Source organism: Bos indicus x Bos taurus, chromosome 4 (genome assembly GCF_003369695.1).
Source record: "Bos indicus x Bos taurus breed Angus x Brahman F1 hybrid chromosome 4, Bos_hybrid_MaternalHap_v2.0, whole genome shotgun sequence".
Classification (NCBI taxonomy): domain Eukaryota; kingdom Metazoa; phylum Chordata; class Mammalia; order Artiodactyla; family Bovidae; genus Bos; species Bos indicus x Bos taurus.
Window position 1 is genome coordinate 18,238,212 of NC_040079.1, and position 15,614 is coordinate 18,253,825.

The 15,614-nt window shown below is 43.7% G+C and overlaps 1 protein-coding gene across 2 annotated transcripts in view; it reads left to right on the forward strand.

The window, feature by feature from the left end:
* DGKI (diacylglycerol kinase iota) overlaps positions 1 to 15,614 on the forward strand; it is a 517,513-nt gene that overhangs the window by 15,920 nt on the left and 485,979 nt on the right. The gene's annotated exons all lie outside the window — the stretch shown is intronic.

Sequence of the window (15,614 nt, forward strand, 5' to 3'; positions counted from 1 at the left end):
ATGTCAGAAGTTCTTGGCTACATTAGGGCTATCCCACTGGTCAGATTAATGGGTTTCCCTGGTGGCTCAGTGGTAAAGAATCTGCAGCCAATGCAGGAGACATGGATTTGATCCCTGGATTGGGAAGATCTCCACTCCAGTATTCTTGCCTGGGAACTCCCATGGACAGAGGAGCCTGGTGGGCTACAGTCCAGGGGGATCACAAAAGAGTTGGATACAACTTAGCAATTAAACAACAACAATTGGTTATATATAATTGTTAAAAGTTTTTTAATAGAAAAAACTAAAGTATTATCATTTCATGTATCTTTAGCATGAATTAGATACTTTGTACCTCTCTTTTAATTGTTCTCTTAAATATCCAAACTCTCTGAGTTAGTTATTTCTATTATACCGACGAGGACACTGAATCTTACAGAGAAGAACCAATTTGCTTCAAGTCAGAGAGGTGTTAACTGATGGAATCAGGATTTAGACTAAGTTTGAGGTCACCCAAAGCTCGCATTTTTTCCTATTATACCATGCTGCTCTCGTATTAAGCCCAAAACGGACTGCTTTATTTCTTACTTACTGGTATGACAGTTTCACTTCTGGGGAATAGTCAGGATAATTCTCCCTCTTTTTCTGTATGATAGGTCTTCAAATATTTGAAGTCGGGTATTACATTTTTCTTTAACCTTCTTTCCTTCAGACTAAACCATCTCCACTTTTATTGTTCCCTTATCTCATATCAAAGGTGATTTTCAGTCACCTTCATGTTTCTGGATATTCCTAATTTGATAGCCTACTGGTTTATCCATGGCCTTCTTCATAAGAGTTGAGCAGTTGGGACTTCCCTGGCAGTCCAGTGGTTAAGACTGTGTGCTCCCAATGCAAGAGAACTAAGATCCTGCCTGCCACCTGGTGTGGCCAAAAAACAGAAAATAATTGAGCAGTAAACTGAAATTGTGGTCTAACCAGGGCCACCACTAGTGAAAAGGATGTCTCTGTTAGAATTAGAAACAGGTCCGAGTCTTAGTGAACAAGTGAGCAAGTGAACCTCTTTTACCCCCGAGCTCTGTCAGCCCATGAACTAGGATTTAGCATGTGGTGGGTGGTCCTTAGGCTGGATTTTAGTCTCTGCGTGACTCTTCATGCAGTACACTATCTGCACAAGTGTAGGTATGGCTTTGGGGGACTTAGTTCTCTTGTTGTGGCCATTGTTTGCCACGAGTATATGGATTAGCCTGGGTGCAGGCCAGTTGCTGTAAAACTCATTTCAAAAGCCAAATTTCCAGACTGCCAATTCAACAAATTACTGATGACATTTCCATAGTTTAGCTTAGGTTGCAGACATTTCACTTAAGATTCGTCATTTCAGTTTGGCTAAATGTTTGTTTGGCATGTTTTATATTTACTTCAGACACCAGACACTTCTAGAACATTCCCGATTCCTCCTCTTGCCCTCCCTTTATTTCTCTCTTTTTTCCTAAATAAGAAAGGGGAAGCTCTCTCTTAACTACTATTTACTGTTATCTCCATTTTTCAGACTTAGTGCCTGTACTGCTCTTCTCTGGGCCCTACTGCTGATGGACAAATGTCTGTGTCCAACTCTTCTAAAACTGGCTTAAGCTATTTGTCTGAGAGGTTTGGGTGAGCTTTGTTTTAGTGAGTTGACACAGATCTGATAAAGAAATCCATCTGTATTTTGGCTAAACCTATATTTGGTGGTCAAGGAGGTTGCTTATTTTATCCAGAAGAAAACCTTTTGCTGTTTTAGATAGGGTTGTTCAATATGGTGGACATGAGCCACGTGTGTCTATCAAGAGAAAATAAATTAAGTTTGAAATCCAGTTCCTCGGTCACACTCCCTGCACATTAAGTACTTAATTGCCATAGGTTCTAGGACCCACCCTATTGGCAGTACAGATGCAGACCATTTTTATCACTGCAGAAGGTTTTATTGAATGGCGCTGCTTTGAGGGATTAGTGTCAAGGCACTAATTTATCAAGACTACAGAAAAACCTCTAGCTAATCATCCTTAAACAACAACCTTGAATGGCACAGTTCTTGAATTAAGTTGTCTAATTCTGTAATTAAGAAGTTACATCTTAGGGGTTTTCCTGGTGGCTTGGTGATGAAGAATCTGCCTGCCAATGCAGGAGACTCTGGTTCTATCCCTGATCTGGGAGGATCCCACATGCCTCGGAGCAACTAAGCCCGTGCACCTCAGCTACTGTGCCTGTGCTCTAGAGCCTGGGAGCCGCAACCACTGAGCCCATGTGCCATAACTACTCAAGTCTGTGCACCCTGAGCCCCTGCCCTGTGACAAGAGAAGCCACTACAATGAGAAGCCCATGCACTGCTAGAGAGTAGCCTCTGCTTGCTGCATCTAGAGAAGAGCCCACACAGCCACGAACCCAACACAGCCAAAAGTAAATAAATGGAAGTGTGTGTGTGTGTGTGTGTGTGTGTGTGTGTGTGTGTGTGTGTTAGGGCTTCCCTGGTGTCTCAGATGGTAAGGAATCTGTGTGCAGTGCAGGAGACCCAGGTTCAGTCTCTGAGTTGGGAAGATCCCCTGGAGAAGGGAATGGCACCTCACTCCAGTATTCTTGCCTGGAGAATCCCATGGACAGAGAGGAGCCTGGAGGGTTACAATCTATGGGGTCACAAAGACTCACTCGTGGCAGAATGACTAACACTTCCACTTCAGAAAAAAAAAAAAGTTACACTTAGAGATATAGCTAAGTAGGAGAGAGCACTGTAGACAGGGGAAAAGAGAAAGGCATTCTGGGTGTTCCCCATCAGCCAGCTTGTCCCCCATCAGCCTGCTTGTCCTGTGTTCCTCCCCTCCTCACTACAGTGGTGGCTGATTTCCATAACAGTAGAGATGGGAAGTGTGTTTTCTCTTTCCTTTGCAAACTGCATCTTCCTCTGCCTTGCCAGACATACATGGCTCTGTGCGGGAGTGAACATGTTCTGTGACTTGAGGGTGCGTTGGCTTTTTGGTCATTGAAAGTATCAGTACTTAGGTCAGTACTAGTTGCATCTGGGGGTAGAATGAAGGGTGTGGAGAGAGCAGTACTGCTTCTCTACAAATAGATTCCTGAAATTCGGGCAAGGGCATGGCCCAAGATACAGGTGTAAACCTGGAGTATGGACATGTAGCTTCAGGTTCTGTCTATGTCACGGAAAGCGCTCATTATGCCCTGTTTTAGTCATTTCCCCCCCCCCCCCCTGTTTTAGTCTTAACGTTAAGTTCCCATTATGTTCAATAAATATTTATTGTACATTCATCAGGGAGACATGGAAGTAAAAGCCTGGATTTAAACCTTTAATGTGGCTCACCTGGTTCCTACAGGAAAGACCTTAGAAAGCTATGCAAAGAGCTTCAAGGACAAAGCAAAAGCCCCAGGAGAATCCTTATATGTTTGTGTGGATTCTCTCTGGTGTTTTGAACTGCCAATACTGCACACAAGGGTGTTCTAAAAATAACCTGGGTAATGTGCATCTTCTGCCGAAGGGAGTGAGATAATTTGTGAGGATGATGAGAAATGGAAAAGGAGAGAAGCTTTAGAAGATGAGCAATGAAATACTCGAATCTCAATGGCCTCTGAGGCTCTCCCATGCACTGAGCGCTTTCTTTGAAGTCTTGATATTGAAAATCAAGAAAAAGTACAAAAAGAAAAAGGTGTCAGTAGGAGAAACATTGGGTTTTTCTTACCTATGTTGTATAATCCAAGCAGTTCCCTGGATAAAAAATGTACCTGTTTGATAAGAATAGTTATGGGATGCTCATACTGTTTATGGCAAACAGATGGGGGAAAAGTGGAAACAGTGACAGACTTTATTTTCTTGGGCTCCAAAATCACTGCGGACGGTGACTACAGCCACAAAATTAAAAGACACTTGCTCTTTGGAAGAAAAGCTGTGACAAACCTAGACAGCAAATTAAAAAAGCAGAGCCATCACTTTGCCAACAAAAGTCCATATAGTCAAAGCTATCGTTTCTCCAGTAGTCATGTACAGATATGAGAGTTGGACTATAAAGAAGACTGAGTGCTGAAGAGTTGATGCTTTTGAATTGTAGTGCTGGGGAAGACTCTTGACAGTCCCATGGACAGCAAGGAGATCAAACCAGTCAATCCTAAAGGAAATCAACCCTGAATTCTCAATTGGAAGGACTGATGCTGAAACTCCAATACTTTGGACACCTGATGCGAGGAGCCGACTCACTGGAAAAGATGCTGATGCTGGGAAAGATGGAGGGCCTGAGGAGGAGGAGGGTGACAGAGGATGAGATGGTTGGATGGCATCACCAACTCAGTGAACATGAATTTAAGCAAGCTCCCTGAGATAGTGAAGGACAGGGAAGCCTGGTGGGCTGCAGACCATGGGGTCACAAAGAGTCGGACGTGTTTAACAACTGAACAGTAGGGTACTCACTTGTTACAAGTGTGAAGCACAGTTTCAAGCCCTCCCCCAGGAATCCAAAGTTAAACAATATATCATTTCTCCCTTAAAATTGGTTCAAGTTGCTTATAAGTTATTGGGGAAACAAAAACTGCTTTGAGTGCCTACTGTATGCTAAATACTATGCTAAATGCTAGAAATAAAAGAGAAATAAGAACCATTGTTATCAAGAATTTGTGGTCTAGGGAGAGAGAAAAAACAATTTGATCTGAAACAATACAGATCGATAAACACAGAGTTAGAAGGATGTTTGGGGCAAGGTGAGAGAGGCCAGAGGAAGGGTTTGACAGAGATCTTTTAGAGCAGCTGATGGTTAAATGTGCCCTGAAGAAGGAAGAGGAGATAGCTGGATAGAGATAGCTAAGTAGCTTTGTTTACCAATTCAATGCAGAAAACATGCCTTAAGTTCTTTTTTTAAAAATTAAGTTTTTTGAAGTATAGTTGGTAAGGAATCTGTTTGCAATGCTGGAGACCCAGGTTTGATCCCTGGGTCAGGAAGATCCCCCGGAGGAGGAAATGGCAACCTGCTCCAGTATTTTTGCTTGGAGAATCCCATGGGCAGAGGAGCCTGGCAGGCTGCAGCCCACGGGATCGCAAGAGTCCGACATGACTTACTTAGCAACTAAGCCACCACATAGTTGATTTACAGTGTCGTGTCAATTTCTGTTGTACTGCAAAGTGATTCAAATATATACACATACGTATATACACTTTCATTTTCATATTCTTTTCCATTATGGTTTATCACAGGATATTGAATAGAGTTACCTGTGCCATGCAGTTGGACTTGTTTAGCCATTGTGTATATAATAGTTTGCATCTGCTAATCCCAAGCTCCCAATCTGTCCCTCCCCCATGGCAACCACAAGTCTGTTTTCTCATTCTGTGAGTCTTTCTTTTTGTAGATAGGTTCATTTGTGTCATATGTTAGATTCCACATGTAAGTGGTATCATATGGTGCTTGTCTTTATCTTTCTGCTGCTGCTGCTAAGTCGCGTCAGTTGTGTCCGACTCTGTGCGACCCCATAGACGGCAGCCCACCAGGCTCCCTCATCCCTGGGGTTCTCCAGGCAAGAACACTGGAGTGGGTTGCCATTTCCTTCTCTAATGCATGAAAGTGGAAAGCGAAAGTGAAGTCGCTCAGTCGTGTCCTACCCCTGGCGACCCCATGGACTGCAGGCTCCTCCGTCCATGGGATTTTCCAGGCAAGAGTACTGGAGTGGGGTGCCATTGCCTTCTCCCCTTTATCTTTCTACTTACTTCATTTAGTAGGATTATCTCTAGGTCCATCCCTGTTGTTGCAAATGATACTATTACATTTTTTATGGCTGGGTAGTATTCCGTTACATAAATATACCACATCTGTAGTCATTCATCTGTCGATTGACATTTATGTTGTTTGCACGGCTTGGCTGTTGTGAATAGTGCTGCTATGAACATAGGGGTTCATGCACACATCCCACGTTCTAAATGGCAAACTAGAAACAGTCTCAAAACAATCCATGTACTTTTAATCTCTTATGAACAGCACCCCCACATTGATCATTTGAATTTTTTGAATGAGGGAAGCTTTAAACAGGTTCTGCTACCTGTTTTAAATCCACACATAAAGGACCTTTAGTAAGAGTTCTGTCTACTCCATCCTTGTTAGACATTAGCTTCTTGGGCAAAGGTAAACAGCAGGCATGCAGTGATGGACATGATCATGTCTGGGTGGTAAGAACACAAAAGAGGGGAGAGTGGTTAGTCGCGAGTGGAAGATGTTTTCTTGGAGTTTGAAGGAAGAGATGGGACACAGGAGGGCAGGTCTGGAAGACAATCAGGCCACAGGAATTGAATGAGAAAGGACTCAGTGGGTAGAAATGTGTGAATATTTGGGAAGCAGTGTTGCTTTATGCATGGAGGTATGTAGTAGAAGTTTAGACCAAGAAGATAAATTGCATGCTCATTACAGAAGACCTGGAAGGCCATCAGAAGAATTCAGATTTTGTAGTTATTAAATAATGGAAACCCATTGGAAGTTTGGGGGCAGAGAGTTGACTCCGTAACCAAAGGTGAGGAAGTCCTCCCTGGATTCATTGCCAGGGACCTTTGTGGAACCACTCTCTATGCTGCCCTGCCTCTCAGCATCCAGACTGGGCGAGAGCTTCCCGCCCTTCCCCAGGACATGAAGAGTGAAGGGAGACCCAGTGCCCATGGTGTCTCAGAAGCCTCTGGGACAATTGGAAGCAGGAAGCAGAGTGACTCTAAAATTCATGAGAGTTTGAGAAAGGAGAAAGGAAAAAGGAGAATGTGGGATGTCCTCAGAGTCTGAGCACAAACTCATTTTTACATAAAGTAGTGTAATACATGGTTAGATTTGATGTCATTCATTAATACTTTAGCTAAATAATCTTGTGTTAAGTTCAAAGCACTGACCACACAGAAGGACTGGGCTTGCTTCTAAGCTGGGGACTTCCTCTCTAATCTGTTTGGAATAACTCCCCACATTCACATCATCGATTTTTTTTTTTTTTAATGAAGTGGAATGTTTTATCCCCCAGATTCCAAGACCTGGAAATCACTGAACAAATTAATGGATAAATATGTGTTCCGAATGTATTAGAAAATAGTTGTCAAGCAGCTTAAATGTTGTTCCCTGTCAGAGGGCTGTGTTCCTGCCTAATACTATTACGTGAACAGCGATTGGTTGGACCAGTTAATAGAAACACAGATAATTTTGCAGCTAGGAAAGATTGGCTTTCGCTGCAGACTGCACACTCCTTTCAGACCTAATCTTCAGTAAATAGAGTGCAGTATTGTGGTTGAAAGTCAGTGTGACCAATTCAGTCCCCTGGCTCTCACGCCTTTTCCTGGAGAATTAGGATGATGTCCAGCTTACACTCTGCATTATGTACATTGCATTGCAACGCCCGAGAGCTAGCTTGTGCCCTGCATTTTGGAAAATCATCATTTTTTCTCATATAAATTGAAAATAGAGGAAATAGAGTAGAAGAGGGAGCCACTTGGAGATCAAAGTAATATTAACATGCAAGGAAAGAATAGGATCTTGGCTCCAGGCCACCCAGAGTGATGAGCACTCTTGGGCTCACAGACCCATGTGAGCTGTCTGATGGGGAGAATGCAGCCTGCAGACTAATTTCAGGATTAAGACTAGGACCCTCTCTTTACTTTCCAACCAAATCAAGTTATTCTTAATGTAGCGACTACCACGCAGTGTCATCATTCTGTTCGATTTACTAAACTCTAAAATGCAGAACTTCCTACTCTGTTCTGTGTTACTCAGTGAAGCCAATTTTTTAGTACACAAATGTTCATCACAGCTTTATTTGTAACCACTGTAAGCTGGAAGCAACCCAATGTCCATCAACATGAGGAGAGAAATAAATCCCAAAGTCAGTTTTGTTTGACATGAAATATACTACTCGCAGTTCCCCCCCTCCCCCGATAGCTTTCATTCAAAAATATTTACCATCATGCCCTAGATTCAATAAGGCATAAACAAAATTAAACACCAAATAGGTTAATGTGTCCCTGTCCATTCATGTTAGAAAATAGACCTACCTGCTTCAGAATGTGTGTGTGTGTGTGTGTGTGTGTGTGTGTGTGTGTGTGTGTATGAGTGTAGATGGGTTTTGCTTGTTTACTTGTCACTTACTAACCCTCATGTAGGCCTCATTCTCTGCAATCTCCAGTGTTGTCATCTGAACAGTGAGGCTGGTGATGCCTCGTACACAGCATAATTGTTAAATATATTCATTCCATTCCTGAATGGAATGATGAATGTACTCTGTACACTGAAAGTGAGGTGAAGTGAAAGTTACTCAGTTGTGTCTGACTCTTTGCGACCCCATAGACTACAGAGTCCATGGAATTCTCTAGGCCAGAATACTGGAGTGGGTAGCCTTTCCCTTCTCCAGGGGATCAACCCAGGGATTGAACCCAGGTCTCTCACATTGCAGGCAGATTCTTTCCCAGCTGAGCCACAAGAGAAGCTCAAGAACACTGGAGTAGGTAGCCTATCCCTTCTCCAGGGGATCTTCCCGACCCAGGAATCGAACCGGGGTCTCCTGCATTGCAGGTGGATTCTTTACCAACTGAGCTGTGAGGGAGGCCCTCTAAAGTCTTATATAAATGCTGGAAATGGCTATGCTGCCACGGTGCTGAATTGTGCATGTGCAGTCTGCCATGGGGTGATGTGAAGACCTTGTGAATGTCTCAGGGCAATTCGGTTTCTTCATGATGGCCCTGGAGCTGTTGTCTGCTAAGGGTGCATGTCATTGTGGAGATGTGCAGATGTGGGTTTGGGAGGGTCAGCCGGCTTTTTGTTTAGTTTTAAAATATAGCACAGGGCTTCCCTGGTGACTCAGTCTGTAAAGAATCCACCTTCAATGAAGGAGACACGGGTTTGATCCCTGGGTAGGAAAGATCCCCTTGGGAAGGAAATGGCAACCCAGTCTGATATTCTTGCCTGGGAAATCCCATGGACAGAGGAGCCTGGCAGGCTATAGTCCATGGGGTTGCAAAGAGTCGGATATAATTTAGCAACTAAACCACCACCAAATATAAGACATATTTAATCAAAGTAATCCCGCAGCCATGAAATTAAAAGACACTTGCTCCTTGGAAGAAAAGTTATGACCAACCTAGACAGCTTATTAAAAAGCAGAGACATTACTTTGCCAACAAAGTTCTGTCTAGTCAAAGCCTTGTTTTTTCCAGTAGTCATGTATGGATGTGAGAGTTGGACTGTGAAGAAAGCTGAGCACCGAAGAATTGATGCTTTTGAACTGTGGTGTTGGAGAAGACTCTTGAGAGTCCCTTGGACTGCAAGGAGATCCAACCAGTCCATCCTAAAGGAGATCAGTCCTGAATAGTCATTGGAAGGACTGATGCTGAAGCTGAAACTCCAATCCTTTGGCCACCTGATGCAAAGAACTGACTCATTTGAAAAGGCCCTGATGCTGGGAAAGATTGAAGGCAGGAGAAGGGGATGACAGAGGATGAGATGGTTGGATGGCATCACTGACTCAATGGACATGAGTTTGAGTAAACTCTGGGAGTTGGTGATGGACAGGAAGGCCTGGCGTGCTGCGGCCCATGGGGTTGCAAAGAGTTGGACACGACTGAGTGTCTGAACTGAACTGAACTGAATCCATAGCATGGATTAATACGTGGCTCATAGTTAACTAGAACTGCAGGCTATAACCCAGCCCAGCAGGTCCCTTCTCCCTCTCTCTCCTGTATTCTCATTTCCCCAAAGCTGCTATGATACGTTAGCTGTTTCCTCTGTAGTCTACATTTATGTTTTTAATAATATGCCACTGAGTGCTGTTTTATAATTTTTCTCAACTGTTTTCCTACGAGAAGGTGGGGATTTAGTTCTCTTTTATCCTGTCTGCACATACACGTTCTATAATCCTTCTGCTATCTTCCTATCACAGTCTTATTTAAAGCATTCATAAATGCTTGTATTATTGGCATTGTAAATCTCATGCACAGCTGAGCCACCCAGTGTGATAGTGAAGCATTTTCTTTCTTACGTTATTGGTGTCATTTAAAAAATTATTTTCACATGGGCTTATTTCTCAATCTTCCACACACTTCTTAACAGAACCATAAATTCTCTATTACATTTAAATGTGTAAAGTAATATATCTGTTTCATTATTTTTTCTTGTCAGCAGTCCTCCTGGACTGTTTGAGAGTATAGTCCCCATCTCTCTCTCTCTTTTTAAAATAATTTTCTTGATTTCTCATTGCTGGTTCTCATAGTTGCATCCTCTATTGTCTAGATTTCCTGGATTTCACATCTTTTTTTCTACCTTGTTTGGTGGAACACACAGCAATTTCAAGAACAATAACACCACATTCCTGGATAGGTTTTTTTCCAGGAACTTTCTTCATATTTTTAGATGACTAAGTTAAAAAGTTTCCCAGGAAGTGGGATACTTCCTGGGAAAGGGTACATTGGAGGGAGGTATTTTGAGTCCCTTCGTGTCTGGGAATATCTTTTTTCTACCTTCACACATGATTGAGCGTTTTTCATGGTATGGAGTTCTGGACTGGAAAGAATATTATCCCAGAATGGTATAGACATTTCCTTTCTACTGCTCTGCTTCCAGAATTGCAGTGGAGAAGGCCAGTTCCATTCTGATTCTCAACAACTTTGTGTTTTTATTTCTCCCTGGGTTAACACTTTTTTTTCCCTCTTCGGATCCTGATGGGCAACAGTCTGTGGGGTCACAAGAGTCAGACATGACTTACTGACTAAACCACCACCACCATCTACTGTTTAGAAATATCAGAACTGTAGTGGTTTAGCATGGCACGTTTATTTATGGTACTGGGGACTTTTTAGATCTCTTCAGTCTGAAAATTTTGAGTTCTAAGAAATTTCCTGGTATTAGTTTTGAGAGTGGAAGAGAGTATCTTCTTCCCCTCCATTTCACTGATTGCTTTTTTCTGGAATTGGTATCATAAAACTATTGTATCTACTGAACTATTCCTGTTGTTTTCTTTTCTATTGAAGTTGTTTCTTTTTATCCCTTGCTGGGGGTTTTCCTCCTTTATTTTCCATTTTTAAATTGGATTTTCACTGTTTGCAATTGCATTTTGATTTCTAAAAGCTCTTGGGTTCTAGTGCTTGTTTTTCTGGCATTCCATTCTTGTTTTGTGGCTTTAATATGTTCTTATATCTCTGATGACAGGGGCTCTTCCTTACCCAGGTAATAAACCCTTTATCTTCTGCATTTCAGAAGGTTTCTTATATTGCGGGTGGGTTCTTTACCAGACTGAGCCACCAGGGAAGCCCTTAATGACATTTGTGGACGTTTTATTAACCCTAAAACAATTCTGTGTTCTTCGGACTTTTTTTTTCTATGTAGTATCTTCTCTTCTTGTTGGAGACTCTGTTCAAATGTCTGATTATCCAGTCATTGAAAAGAGCAAGCCCAAAGGCTGGAAGGAAGCACCGTGTGGTTATGTATGTAACTCATTAGCTCATTCAACTCCACTGTGGAGTGACTGGTTGGGGATCGGGTTTGTTTTGCTGGGGAAACACTAAACATTCATATTTTCTGGTCAGTTTCCTCAGAGGAGAATGGTCCCCTTTATGCTTCAGAGGTTGATGTCTAACTGTTATTTCTCTGGGGCTGGAATTTTTCTTACTCAAGGTAGAGGTTTTCAGTTGATCTCTTTGCTGGCAGTGGAGGGTCTCCTCCTCAAAACCAGCTGTGGTCAGTGTTTCTAGCTCATCTCTGGCTTAGCTTCTTTAGAAACTACATCTCCAGACTCTGGGCTGTGTGTGGCAAGAGGAGCCCCCAGGCTGCTTGAGATGGTACTCTCATCTCTGGAAAGACATTTATCCTCTTCTCGCACCCTCTCTTTGGTGGTACTTGGTGCCTCCAATCCCTGCCCTTTTCTGGCTCTGCAGGGTGAATCCACCTCTCGATTGCTCCTCCGTCCTTCCTGCACTTATTTCCCAGCCTTCTCTGCCCCGCCTACTCAGGCTTACCTTTACCTAGTTCACTCCCCAGCCCCCCAAATCTTGTTGTCACCCCTTTTGCTATCATCGCGCCTTTTTCTTTTTTCTTGTTGACATTGTCTCTTTTATTTCTTTTACTTTCATTTCAGTGGGAAGTTTTAGACAGAGTTGGGATAAAGGTGTGTGTTCATCTTATCATGGAGACCTGAAAATTCTCACTGTTTTTCTTCAGTAAGAACAACATAAAATTGTTCTTAATGAAGAAATCAGTGTATTCCTTTAGAATTTTTGAACAGACCATAATGTCCTTAGTGCCTCTTGCTTCTAAAAGACTTTTAGGAATTTCACAGGTGTTTCATCTCTCTTAACTTTCTCTGTGCTAGAGGAGGAAAGGGTAATTTTACATAATTTTTCAAGCCTCCAAGAGGAAGAGGTACTCTTGTGATCTCTGTCTGGCATTTTGCACAATACTGTTGCATTTATCAGCTCGCCATTTGCCTTGCAGCCGTCAACTAAAGTTTCAGTCTAGCCCTTTGATTGCTGGCCCGTCCCAACCTTGAAGGGAAGTCAGGAGACTCCATTTTGATCCCTGGGTTGGGAAGATCCCCTGGAGAAGGAAATGGCAACCCACTCCAGTATTCTTGACCGGTAAATCCCATGGACAGAGGAGCCTGGAGGGCTACAGTCCATGGGGTTTTAAAGAGTTGGACACGACTGAGTGACTAAACAACAACCCAACCTTGAACAGCTGGTTTCCGCCAGACATGAGGTTCCTGGCTTTCTTCCTTCTGTAGCCTGTGCTCCACTGGCTTTCTGGGAAGCTCTCAGACTTGTCATTCTCCTAGCAGCTCAGATGCCATTCTCCCCAAACACCCAGAGTCCATTTAGCACCAATGAGGTGCTCAGTCTGGGATTTCTGAAGACCCATCACTGGGGAGAGACTGTTGCTAATGAGGTGCAAATTGGCAGTGACTGGGGAGGGGCTGCTCTCTCTGGGCCAGGCCCCAGGGGAGGGTGGATGTCTCTGACACTTGCCCAGGCAGGCTGGCTGTGGGCTGTGAAGCCTGATTCCGGGCCAGGGAGGCCCTTGCACAGTGCCTGGAGGCTGCTCTGAGCTCACACAGGCCCAGCCCCGTAGCTCCTGCCAGCTGGCTAATCTCTTGGCTGGGTTTCCTGGCTGGCTTTCCTTGCAAGTAGGAGAGGCCGTGCTCATTCTTGGGGCTTTCCCAGACATTGGAGAGGGAGCCAAGAAGACCTGTGGTCCGCAGAGGTGCTGTCCTTGGGGTTGGTATGCTGGTAGGTTAAGGGGTTGGGGGTTTGGTGGTGGAGCCCTTGTTCTGGTAGCAACTGCTGGAAGGAGGGTGAGTGTCTGTTCCTCCCGAGTATCTGCCCAGCAGCCTTGCTTGAAGACTCCTGTTCACCAGAGAGCCCTCGTCAGCAGCTCTTCTTCTCTGCTTCCAGAAGGTTCAGGCTTCTCTTTGCTGTTGTCATTTGCAAGTGTCCCCACCTGAGTGTGACACAACAGTGGGTGGGAAACTGCTCAGAACCAGAAACTGTGTCCTGGTGGAGAGGACACGGGGAAGGTGGTGGATGTGGGATGTTTTACACGGGTGCAGACTGACCTTGCGTCCCCTGGTCTGTGTGACCACGTGTCGCAGGGCCCCTGATGTGGAATCCAGGTGTCCATTTGGGTGATCTTGAGCAAATTTCTTAAATTCTCCAACTTTCCATCCCCTGCCTTTCTTTTTTCCCCTATTTCTCTATCTCATTTGTCTTATTTTTTTAAGAGGTCCCTGAGTGCCAGCCTAGACACAGAGATGACAAAAATGAATGAAATAGAGTTGCTGTCTTCAAGGAATTCATCCCTCGGTGAAAGAAGACAGACTGCAAATAGCATAGTTGGACCATAAAGAAAGCTGAGCGCTGAAGAATGAATGGCTTTGAACTGTGGTGTTGGAGAAGACTCTTCAGAGTACCTTGGACTGCAAGGAGATCAAAGCAGTCCATCCTAAAGGAAATCAGTCCTGAATATTCATTGGAAGGACTGATGCTGAAGCTGAAACTCCAGTCCTTTGGCCACCTGATGCAAAGAACTGACTCATTGGAAAAGACCTTGATGCTGGGAAAGATTGAAGGCAGGAGGAGAAGGGGATGACTTAGGATGAGATGGTTGGATGACATCACTGACTCAATGGACATGAGTTTGAGTAAACTCTGGGAGTTGGTGATGGACAGGGAGGCCTGGTGTGCTGCAGTCGATGGGGTCACAACGAGTCAGACACGACTGAGCAATTGAACTGAACTGAAACAGCATAGAGTTCCATGATGAAAAATAACTAGGTCAGAGGCATGTAAAAAGTATCATGGGTGGATGGAAGAAGGGCTTCTGAAATGGTCAGAGAATGCTTTATAGTGATGATGACATTCGAGCCAGTTGCCAAATCTTGATTGATGGAGGTTTGAAAAAGTATGGTATGTTCTAGAAAAGGTTGGTTGTTTGTTGGTCCTCAGGTACAGGTGCAAAGCGGGCTGGCAAACTGGGCATCTGGAAATAAATGGGGCCAGAGGGTGGAGGGTGCTGTCCCCCTTAAGGTGAGCTTGGACTTCTCCTTAGTGGTGGTGGTGGTAGAGGTGGGCTGGAGAACTGTACTGATTCTCTGCTGGATGAGGAGGCTGGCCTAGATGGTTTTAGGATCCCTTGTCGTCTGAAATTCTCAGATTCTCTGTGTGGGCATGAAGATGTGGGTCTGGGAACACAGCTCTGTTGAGGAGTGTTATCTGGTGTAGCGTCTGTGAGTAGGTGTTTAAATGTGGGCTGGACTCAGTAGCTATATTAAGAGGTAATGTCAGGCGGGGCTTGGAGCACCAGGTCCTGAGTGAAGCTGGAGTTGAAATTTCCAAATCTTATTTCAGCTTTTGATTAGGATTTTTGAACCCAGCTCAAGCACTTGACCTGTCTATGTCTCAGAATTGGCACATGTAAAAGGGACATTTTCACTTCCGTGCAGCTGGGAGGGTTTTGTTTTTTGAAGTAGTTTTATATGATAATGACTTGGCTGTGGGTTAGGACATTGGAGGGGAAAATTTTTATTTTAAAGCTTAGCATTTTTTCTAATTGAGTTATTAGCCATCAACAAGTATAGATACAAGTAACCTGTACATGAATTTTGTGTGATGCACTTGTGTTGAGTTTTTCCTGAGTTTTGGAGGAGGAATCAGATGAGAGTTGGGGATGACTTGAAAATGTATGCAAACAACAACATTGCAAGATCTATCTTAGGGACGCACTTGGACCACAAAGCCTCAGCCAAATGTTCCAGCCGGGCCATCTTAGGACGGCACTTGTTTTGATGACAGACACATCCCCAGACTCCCAAGTGTTAGCTTATGCTTGCTGAACTTTGAAACCCCAGGGGATTCTTGTTTTCTGGAACCACATGGCACTTTGACCAGACTCTACAGCAGTTTCCAATCTCTGAGTTGCCTGTTTTGCGTTCGAGATAGATTTTTTTTTTTTTTAATTTTTGTGTTGAGTTTTTAGCTCACTAGCCAAGCAATCCTCTCAAAATACTTTCCAGTTAGCTCATCTTTGTAATGGAAGGGGTAAAGGATTCCTAGGTGGTTCAGTTCATGGTTCAGTTTCTGATTCAGTTCTCATGCCTTGAGACAATGTCAC